This window comes from Mytilus californianus, unplaced genomic scaffold, assembly GCF_021869535.1.
Source record: "Mytilus californianus isolate M0D057914Y unplaced genomic scaffold, xbMytCali1.0.p SCAF_11, whole genome shotgun sequence".
NCBI lineage: Eukaryota > Metazoa > Mollusca > Bivalvia > Mytilida > Mytilidae > Mytilus > Mytilus californianus.
Window position 1 is genome coordinate 18,050,319 of NW_026262593.1, and position 11,876 is coordinate 18,062,194.

An 11,876-nucleotide genomic window follows, 5' to 3' on the forward strand; every position below is an offset into this window, starting at 1 on the left:
GGGGGCCAAAAAGGGGCCAAAAATAAGCATTTTTCTAGTTTCCAGACAATAACTTGTGTTCAAGTGTATGGATCTCTCTGAAATTGTACTGCAAGGTACCATACCACAAAGGGAAGGCTGGGATTGATGATGGGGGTAATTGCCTCAATATTTTAGGAATTAGGGGCCAAAAAGGGGCAAAAAACAAGCATTTTTCTAGTTTCATGACAATAACTTGTGTGTAAGTGTATGGATCTTTCTGAAATTGTACTACAAGGTTCCATATCACAAAGGGAAAGCTGGAATTGAGTTTGGGGGTAATTGCCCTAAACGTTTAGGAATTTGGGGCCAAAAAGGGGCCAAAAAACACATTTTTCTAGTTTCCAGACAATAACTTGTGTTCAAGTGTATGGATCTCTCTGAAATTGTACTGCAAGGTACCATACCACAAAGGGAAGGCTGGGATTGAGTTTGGGGGGTGATGAATCATAAGGGGGTTCAACAAATTTGGGGGGGGGGATTTGTTTTATTTTCCTTTTTTTTCTTTTTTTCCTTTTTTTTTTCTTTTAAAATTTTCCATTTTAAGTTGGTTATTTCTGATTTATATTTAAAAGCAAATAATAATGATATGGTAGGAGATACACACCAAACAGGATGTGTAAATTATTATATAATAAGTATTGTGCAATAGCAAGAAATTTTCAATTGCACAGTATTGCACAATAGCAAGAAATCTTCAATTGCACAGTATTGCGCAATAGCAAGAAATCTTCAATTGCACTGTATTGCGCAATAGCAAGAAATATCCAATAGCACAATATTGCGCAATAGCAAGAAATTGTCAATTGTACAGTATTGCGTAATAGCAAGAAATATTTAATTGCACAGTATTTCGCAAAAGAAGATACTTTGTATAAATTGCTTATTTCTTGACCAATTTCAATGGGGTTTTATTCTTGAATTCTTGGGGTTCTTTAGTATGCTGAATCTAACCGTGTATTCAGTTTTTGGATTTTGGGCCCCATTTTTAAATTGGTCCACATTGAGGTCCAAAGGGTCCAAAATTAAACTTTGTTTGATTTCATCAAAAATTGAATTATTGGGGTTCTTTGATATGCCGAATCTAACCATGTATTTAGATTCTTAATTTTTTGTTCTGTTTTCAAATTGGTCTACATTAAGGTCCAAAGGGTCCAAAATTAAACTTAGTTTGATTTTAACAAAAATTGAATTCTTAGGGTTCTTTGATATGCTGAATCTAAACATGTATTTAGATTTTTGATTATGGGCCCAGTTTTCAAGTTGGTCCAAATCGGGGTCCAAAATTAAACTTTGTTTGATTTCAACAAAAATTGAATATATGGGGTTCTTTGATATGCTGAATCTAACCATGTATTTAGATTTTTGGGCCCCGTTATCAACTTTGTCCACATTGAGGTCAAAAGGGTCCAAAATTAAACTTTGTTTGATTTCATCAAAAATTGAATTCTTGGGGTTCTTTGATATGCTGAATCTAGATTTTGGATATTGGACCATAATAGGTGAATGTCCAATTTAAAATTTTTAAGTTCTTAGACCACATTCATTCTGTGTCAGAAACCTATGCTGTGTCAAATATTTAATCACAATCCAAATGCAAAGCTGTATCAAGCTTGAATGTTGTGTCCATACTTGCCCCAACTGTTCAGGGTTCGACCTCTGAGGTCATATCAAGCTGCGCCCTGAGGAGCATTTTATTACTTCTCAAATTACTTGTTTCAGTGATTTTAAAATTTCTGTGTCTATTTGGTGAAAATTTTCAATTTTTCAAAGCCAAAATCACTTAAAGATGTGATTTTGAAATCACTTGTACAAGTAGTACCCCTGACTGTTAAAGGGAGATTATTCAAATCTTGAAATGAAAATTAAAATCTTACAAATTTACTTCTACAAGTATTTAATGTGACTTTTGAAATTATTATTATAAATGATTGTGAAATTTTTTTTTGCATCTGACAACCATGCTTGACAAAAATCTAGTATGAATCGTAAGAAAATGAAGGTCATTTTCTAATTTCTCTGGATAAAAGCAATACCAGTACAGTCTGCGCCCTTAGCCACTAGTCATATGTCCCAGAATAATAAAAGTCCTCACAAAACTTTGTTCAGCCACATTTATAAGAAAAATGTTGGAATATTGGTCTTCAAAATAGAAAGAAAAAAGATTTTGGTGCAGACTGCCAGTAGCAGATTTTGCCTCACCTGTGACAAAAGTCCCAGAAAGTGGTACATGCAGCGACGGCTGCAGCTGTGACATGAACAATTGTCAAGTTTTCTGCTTAAGTTAGTTTGATAGGAAGTACTTGTGATCTATCATTGATATTTGATAAAAAGTTGAATTACTATCAGTACATATCAGTTCGAGGAATGCCCTGCCCCCTAGGTCGTGGTCCAGCAACTTTGAATTAACTAACAATTTTCAATGTTAAGTTTTCTGCTTAAGTTAGTTTGATAGAATCTACTTGTGATAGATCATCAATATTTAACATAAAGTTGCATTACTATCAATACATATCAGTTTGACGATTATTTTGAGGCCTATGTCCCCTATGTCATGGTCCAATGACTTTGAATTAATAAACAATTGTCAATGTTAAGTTTTCTGCTTAAGTTAGTTTGATAGGATCTACTTGTGATAGATCAATGATATTTTTGTATGAAGGCCCATTATTATCAGAACATATCAGTTTGACGACTATTCTGAGGACCATGGTCCTAAGGTCAGGATCCAGTGACTTTGAATTCATAAGTAATTTTCAATGTTGAAGTATCATGCTCACCAATTTCACTCAAATTCTCATATTTGATTTATAACATACTAAAATGTATATCCAAATTATAAACTGTCAGGGGTACTACTTGTACAAGTAATCTTTATTTACGTGAAGAAGTAAAAAAAATATACTTATATAAGTTAATTACAATGTTTGAATAATCTCCCCTTAATTTTCTCAAAAAATCACTTGTATAAGTAAATTTTTTTTACAATCCCACAAAAATTCTCAAGTTTTGAGATGTAAAAACATGCCTTTAATGATTTTACCCAGGTTAGCTCATAAGTTTTGATTAGAGTTCAATGTTTCATCTCATTAATTCAACAAAGAAACTGATTGAGCAAAGATCTTAAGTATATTTGGGCAAGGCCTTCAAAAATTGCTCCTTGGGGACTTGTAAATGAGCAGTGTTCTGAAGATAACAGACAAATGAGATTTTCATTGTCCATGAAATTACACTTTAATGATTAGTTGAGATATCTGCAAAGGACAGACAATTTAAAATTCTATTAGAGCAAAGAAGTCCTAAGAATTCAAGAAAAGAAGATAGGATGAATTTTTCACTTATATAAGTAAAAAAATCTGAATGTCTAAGGGACATAACTAAGCCAATTTTTTTTTTACCTATACAAGTAAATAAAATACACTTGTATAAGTATCCTACAAATTTACTTATATAAGTATATTGATATTACTTCTTCAAGTAAATAAAAATTACTTGTACAAGTAGTACCCCTGACTGATAAAAAGTCTAAAATAAACAATTTGCATTGCATTGGCTCGATAATATGTATCAGCATTTCGTGTGTATTTTAGTCTAGACGCCATATAATTATAATTAACCATCTAGGTGACCTATGAAGACTGCCGATGGTCATATAATCAGATATAAACATAAATATAGCATGTATAGATATAAATAGATATCGAACTCATGCAATTGGATTTTCTAGGTCTGTTTGATTTCATATTATACAACTATTTTGAGGCCTCTAGTCTAGGTCTTGGTCCAGTGAGTTTGAATTAATTAGCAATTTCATTGTCAAGTTTTCTGCTAAAGTCAGTTTGATAAGAATTACTTGTGACAGATCAATGATATTTTGTATATGTTTGTATTACTGTCAGTACATCTCAGTTTCTTGACCATTTATAGTCCCTGCCCACAAGATAATGGTCCAGTGACTCTGAATTGATAAGCAATGTTGCTGGCTTTCTGAATTTTGTGCCGACAGGCAAGACATACTCTGTTTCAACTGTTTATTTAGGATAAGTACTGTAAATACAGTGGATCTTTGCATGTAACATAATATGTTGACTTCTTAATAATCTGATTTTATCAATTGTGAATTTCTTCTATGAATATATATGCTGAAATATTTGCCTCTCATGGATGTTAAGTAAGCAACAATGAATCAACCAATCAATTGAAACAAAAAACTGATCATAGAGACAAACATATGAATTAAAGGGGAGGTAGGAATTCAGATCTTTTTTTCCTTATGCTTTTTTATTTAGCCAGGTTTTCACAAAGAAAACTTACAAATAGAATTGATCAGAAGTATACTGAGTTGTTTAAGACTTATGATCAATTTAAGTCATAAGATACATGTATGTTGTGAAAAGACTGTCAGGTATATCATGTATATTAGGTCAGTTGAAATGCATAATGCATTTATTAAACTTTTTTCTTTTCTTTTGCAGACTGGTATGACCCCTTATTTCAACAGTCAAGGACCATAAAAAATGAGTACCAAGTGACAAAAGTTGATAAAATGAGTGGGGAATCTAATAGGAAAAATGAAGTGAACCCAATTCCACCAGCAGGAGTGCATGTAAGATCTAATCTCCAAGGAGGTAATGCTTACAATACAAATGCAATGTCTTCAACTCACAGCAGTACCCAGACAAGTCGTCAAAATTCACAAAATGATAATGCAACAGCTACATTCCAGATGAATGCATCAACAACCACACCACTATCTGGACAAAATAGCAATCAAAGCAACAAAGTTCCTAGTTGTCAGAACTCTAAGACAGATGATGAGTCAAAAAAAGGTCAGTCATCATCTGATGATTTACAAGCAGGTGGTACACCATCCTCAAGTCAGAGGAAAAACTCATCAAGCAAACCTTCATCACGGCAAAATAGCAATCAGAGCAACAAAGGTCCTAGTCGTCAAAACAGTCAGACAGAGGATGAATCAAAAACAGATAATCATTCTAGAAGAAGCATAAACAAAGACCAGACTGGAGATCTTGGCCCAATACGTACTCCTCACATTGATAATATAACAAGGAGTTCAGATTTTGGATCAGGACATGCTGTTGGTAATAATGAGCAGCCTTTTCAAACAGTAAACATGGTAAAAAATGTATCTTCTGGTGAGAAGACAAACAACGGAAGTGATGGAGACGCAAGTCCTGACATATGGACTCCAGGACAAGGTACAGTTTAAAATGCATTGCTTACATGGAGGAGAGGGGCATTAATTTTTATCTTGTCCGTCTGTACGTCCATTCGTTCCAAAATTAATAGCCGTTCTCTAACTTTAGTTTGGCATAACCAAATGTTATGAAACTTAAACACAATGCTTATTGCAACCAAACGCAGACCATTTCAAATTTGGGTGGCATCACTTTCACCATTCTAGAGTTATGTTCCTTTGTAAATTGAAAAATTGCTAAATTTGCCATTTCTGACTCTTATTTTAGTTTGACTAAAACAAACATTATGAAACTATTACACAACACTTATTACCTCCAAACACAGATCAAGTTTGAATGTGGGTGGCGCCACTTTCTCCTTTCTCGTTTTATGTCCCTTTGAAAATTGAAACACTTCTGAATTTGATGTATATTTACACGTGGGGACATCTGTGTCCCATGGACACATTCTTCATTTATGTTATACGTTTTTATACGACCGCAAGACATCGTCTGAAGACATTATGGTTCGCAGACAATAACTTGAGTATAAGTTCATGGATCTCTATGAAATGATAGCACAAGGTTCTATACCACTAAAGGATGGTTGGGATAGTTTTTGGGGGCTAGTGTTCTTGTGGTTTTTGTAATTAGGGGCCAAAAAAGGTCATTTTTACTGGTTCATGGAAAATAAATTGGTTCGCAGACAATAACTTTCATGACTTTAGTGTAAGTGTATGGATGTGTAAGAAATTTTAGTAAAAGGTTTCATTTCACAATAGGAGGGTTTGGATTGATTTTGGGGGTTAATGTCTTAGCGGTTTTGTAATTAGGGGCTTTATATCATATTAGTTTTTTTACGATCGTATAATGTTATGACATTGTCAGCATCGTTGTCCTATTCCCTGTTGTTTTTGTCAGAAGACATTTGGTTTTCAGACAATAACTCTATGACATTGACCACAAGGTTCGTCTGTACCTACCAAAATTGGTTTCCATTCTCTAACTTGAGTTTTTCTCAACCAAATGTTATGAAACTTATACACCATGCTTATTACCACAAAACACAGATCAAGTTTGAATTTTGGTGGCGTCACTTTAACCGTTCTTGAGTTATGCCCCTTTATAAATGGAAAAATTGCTGAATTTTTTGTTTCCGTTCTCTAACTTAAGTTTGCCTCGACCAAATGTTATGAAACTTTTATAGTTATAGTTGAATCAACTACAATCAATGCTTTATACAATGCAATGTTTAATTTTGACTTCCACTGATAAAACACAGATCAAGTTGAATTTGGGTAGTGTCACTTTAACCATTATTGAGTTATGCCCCTTTATAAATCGAAATATTGCAAAATTTTTAGTTTCCATTCTGTAACTTAAGTTTGCCCCAACCAAACATTATGAAACCAATACACAATATTCATTACCACAAAACTATTAAGATCAAGTACAAATTTTTTGTTTCCGTTTTCTTACTTTAGTTTGCTTCAACCAAATGTTATGAAACTTATACACAATGCTTATTACTACATAATACAGAGTAAGTACGAAATTTGGTGGGGACACTTTTACCATTCTTGAGTTATGTCCCTTTATAAACATAAAAATTGCTGAATTTTTCATTTCTGTTCTCTAACTTTAGTTTGTCTCAACCAAATGTTATAAAACTTATACACAACCGTTCTAGAGTTATGCCTGTTTACAAATAGAAAAATTGCTGAATTTTTAGTTTCTGTTTTCTACTTAAGTTAGCCTCAACCAAATGTTATGAGACTTACACACAATGCTTATTACCACAAAACTCAGATCAAGTTCAAATTTGGGTAGCGTCACTTTTACCGTTCTTCAGTTATGTCCCTTTATAACTATATGATATGCAAGCGGGGGCATCATCTGTGTCCACATGTGGACACTTTCTACATTTATTTTTTAATGCTGAATCTAACCTTGTATGTACAGTATGAATTTTGGGCCACGTTTTTAAAAACATTAAGTCCAAAATTTTATAGATATAAGGCATTGTATTAATGATGGACGATATTTTAGAAATTGTGTTTTCAATTTTTTTGTAAATTATTTTGAAGAACTTCATGGTAGGTTTGTTTGTTTTTCTGTTTAAATTAATTTTCAGAATGCTATGTATGTATATTATTTTTGATGTAGCAAACCCCCTTGTGAAATTCTTGGTGTACTTGGATATGCTGAATCTAACTGTGTATTTAGATTTTGGATATTGGACTTTTATATGTAAAAGTCCAATTTAAATTTTTTTAGTTCTTTGACTACCATGACTTAACATTCATTCTGTGTCAAATTAGGAACTGTATCAAGCTTGAATGAAGTGTCTATACCTGCTCTAGCTGTTAAGGGTATGACCGCTGCGGTTGTATCAAGCTGTGCCCCTGCCATTTTATTCTATTATTGTTTTGTACATAAATCAGGCCATTACTTTTCTTATTTGAATAAGTTTACATTTGTCATTTCTTGGCCTTTTATAGCTTGATTTTTGGTATGGATGTAGCTCATTGTAGTTGTAATAGTTAACTTCTTTGTCATTTGGATATCTCTGGATATTTTAGAATTTCTACTGCAATTATAGTTTAGTTGAAATGATTTTTTTTATATTTTAGATTATCTAAATGACAAGGCTGAGGATAAACCAGACAAACTGGTCAATTCAGTGCATGTACCTACAAAGATTCTTACAGGTAAATTGATAAAGGTTTTAAAGTGTCATTATAGGATACACAATAGACCCAAATTGACACTGCTTCAATTTAACCTTCCTTCAAGAGTATATGATAGAAACTTTGAACAGCAAATATGATGATGAACATAATGGTTAACATTTAAATGATTGAAATCATCAATCAATTTTACAACAGTTTTTATTCCTAAACATTTTAATTTTACCATTTTCTTTCATTTTTCACTGGATTTTCTAACTGGGATCTAATTATTGATTTGACCTCATTTTTATGGTTCATTGGTGAATGTTTAGTTTTCATGGTGTTGTCTGTTTATCAGATAGTAAAAGGAATAGGTCAACTATATTTGATTTATTGAATTGTTTTTAGGTGAATATGTCTGTCTGCAGGTTTCATTTGATCAGGGTTTCCCCTGGGTCAAATTTTTTTCCCCCACCTCTTTTGCCAAAACAATATTTTTTTCGCCACTCTCAAATTTTTCTTGCCAAGTAACAACTAACATCAACATATTTTTGTTAAGAAATGGTTTCCCTTCTTGCTAAAAAAAAATCAGTTTGCAGCATTTTTGTCTCATCTGTTATAATTCTACATATTTATTTTATAATCTACATTGAAATATTAGACCAAATTTCTTACAGTTCTTTTTATATGCCCGTTTATTATACGCCCATTTACGGGACTATTATGGTATACCGTTGTCAATCCGTCCATCGTCAACATGTCGGACATTTACTCAAACTTTGCATGAAACTTTGGTGAATTGTTTATATCTATTGACGTGAGCTCCCTTTCGTTTTTAAAAAAATGTTATTTTACATATTCGAATTATGGGGTTTTATTCATTAAAAAAGGGGGATTTTCCAGTTTTCGGACAATAACTCAAAAATGCTTTCAGCAATTCTCATGAAACTTTGGTGAATTGTTTATATCTATTGATGTAAGCTCCCTTTACATTTTCATAAATTTCTAATATGACATTGAGAATTAATTGAACTTTATTTGTTTATAGTCTGACAACAGATTTACTAAGTATTGCACAACAGCACAGTGTGTTGCACAACAGCAAGAAATCTTTAATTGAATATAAATTCAATTCATATAACCAATTTCAAGTTCTTTGACTACATTTATTCAGAAACCTATAATATGTCAAATATTTAATACAATCCAAATTCTGACCTGTATCAAGCTTGAATATTGTGTCCATTTTTGCCCCAACTGTTGGTCAATTGTTTATATATATTGATGTAAGCTCCCTTTTGATTTTTATAAATTTCAGATTTTACGTTTCCGAGTTATTGGGTTTTATTCATTAAAGGGAAACTTCGCAAAAAAATGAAAAATTTATATCATGTTCATTATGTATAAAAAAGCACAAATTCATAAATATCAAAGTTTTATTCTGCTAGATAAGAGATCACCATCGATTTTGAATTATGAGTATCAATTCTCTGCATGCGGCCATTTTGTCATCTTCCCGGTTTACCAACCCCCTTGATGTCTATAAACCACAAAGGACCAAAACCAGCAGTAACCTAACGTAGTCGTAATTGAGTGTCATATCTTGTCAAGCGTACGATTGTTTTATTCGACAAGGAAAGCATAAACTGTTAACGGGGTCACAAAAATGATTATATTAGACATGGTTGTGCAACCTTCCTAACTAAATTGATACGGAAAATGCTTTTATTTTTTTATACGCCCGTTTATGGGACGTATTATGGTATACCCTTGACCGTCTGTCCGTCCGTCTGTCCGTCTGTCCGTCCGTCCGTTCGTCCGTTGTCAACATGTCGGACATTAACTCAAAAAAGTTTTAACCAATATGCATGAAACTTTGGTGAATTGTGTATATCTATTAACATGAACTCCCTTTCGTTTTTTTATAAATTTCAGATTTACCGTTTCTGAGATTTGGGGTTTTATTCATTAAAAAAGGGGGGATTTTCCAGTTTTCCGACAATAACTCGAGGATGCTTTCACCAACTTGCAAGAAATTTTGGTGATTTGTTTATATCTATTGACATGAGCTCCCTTTTGATGTTTATAAATTTTAGATTTTACGTTTCCGAGTTACAGGGTTTTATTCATAAAATATGGGTGATTTTCCAGTTTCCGGACAATAACTAAAAAATGCTTTCAGCAGTTCTCATGATACTTTGGTGAATTATTTATAGCTATTGATGTAATCTCCCTATTGATTTTCATAAATTTCAAATATGACATTGAGAAGAAATTGAACTTTATTTAAGGAATGCCTGCAATATTTTTTCTGTCTATGGAGAAATAACATCAAAAATGTGGCGCACAATGAATAGCCCGCGTAGCGGGTTATTTTAAAGTGTGTACCACATTTTTTATGTTATTTTGAATAGACAGAAAAAATATTACAGTCATTTCTTATAATTTAATTCTTATTTTCATTTTAAACCAGAGTAAATCATGAAAAAACATTGATGACGTCAAGGTCACATGACAAAATTATGTCTATGAGCTGATAAACAAAACAACGTCAGCCAATCGGAAGACGTGTTACATCCAAAATTAAATTATTTGTTTATAGTCTGACAACAGATTTACTAAGTATTGCGCAACAGCACAGTGTATTGCACAACAGCAAGAAATCTTTAATTGAATATAAATTCAATTCATATAACCAATTTCAAGTTCTTTGACTACAATTATTCAGAAACCTATAATATGTCAAATATTTAATACAATCCAAATTCAGACCTGTATCAAGCTTGAATATTGTGTCCATTTTTGCCCCAACTGTTCAGGGGGGTTGGACCTCTGCAGGCGTATCCAGCTGTGCTCAGCGAAGCAGTTTATTGGTTTATACGCTCGTTTTCGTGGGCCATTTTCATTTACAGAATTATTTAATTTAAAGTAATTCAGAATTTCGATGTTACAACAAAATATTCACCTATTTATTTAAACTGAGCTATCGCAAAATATTAAAAAAATATATAATGGCGACATATTCCTCCCCAAATAATTTTTTTTTTCTGTCTCAAAACACGCACACTTTTCTTTTATCTTTTTTTTTTTAATGTTTTTCACACCTGAAACGGAAAAGCCCTTGAGGCCAAACAACACTTTAGTGAAGATCAAAAGATTAAAATTACATAATGCTAATCTTTTAATTACCTTTACCAGGTAGTGTCAGTATAATACACATTGTATTTACACAGTACTAGCGGGAAATGTTTGCTAGACTGAAGCAAGGATTTGTATAGTAAGACAAATCCTTGACTGAAGTAAAAGGTGAGAATACAAACATGCATTTTTATTACACTGTCAGTTATAAATGTTTGTTCAACATATCCGTCGGAAAAAAAATTCATAAAAATATTCTATTGTATGATTTACTTTTATTACAATAATCATATCAGAAATCCCTAAAATATAAATCGTACATTTTGATTTAAAAGTTGCACGGCTGATCACTTTACTCACTTAATTATTAGTTGGTTAATAGATACGCAAAATAGTCGTTGATGCGCTTTAAATCGCGTTATTAGATGATTAATGAACAAGACTTAACATGAGATTAAATCCACTACCGGCATGCAATTAGACTTAAACTACGTCACAGAAGTCAGGAAGTTCGAATAAATAAAATTAAAAATTCCTAATTTTCTTCTTTATTAGTGTTCATATCCAGATAAAACTTGGTGAATATGTTTTTTTATGGTATTATGAACATAATAAGATGATAAGTAAAAAATCGTGAATTTTCCCTTTAAGAAATGGGGGATTTTCCAGTTTTCGGACAATAACTCAAAAATGCTTTTAGCATGTCTCATGAAACTTCGGTAAATTGTTTATATCTATTGTTGTTAGCTCCCTTTCGATTTTATATATTTTCGATTTTATGTTTCCGAGTTATGAAATTTTATTCATAAAAAAGGGGTGATTATCCAGTTTTCAGACAATATCTTTAAAG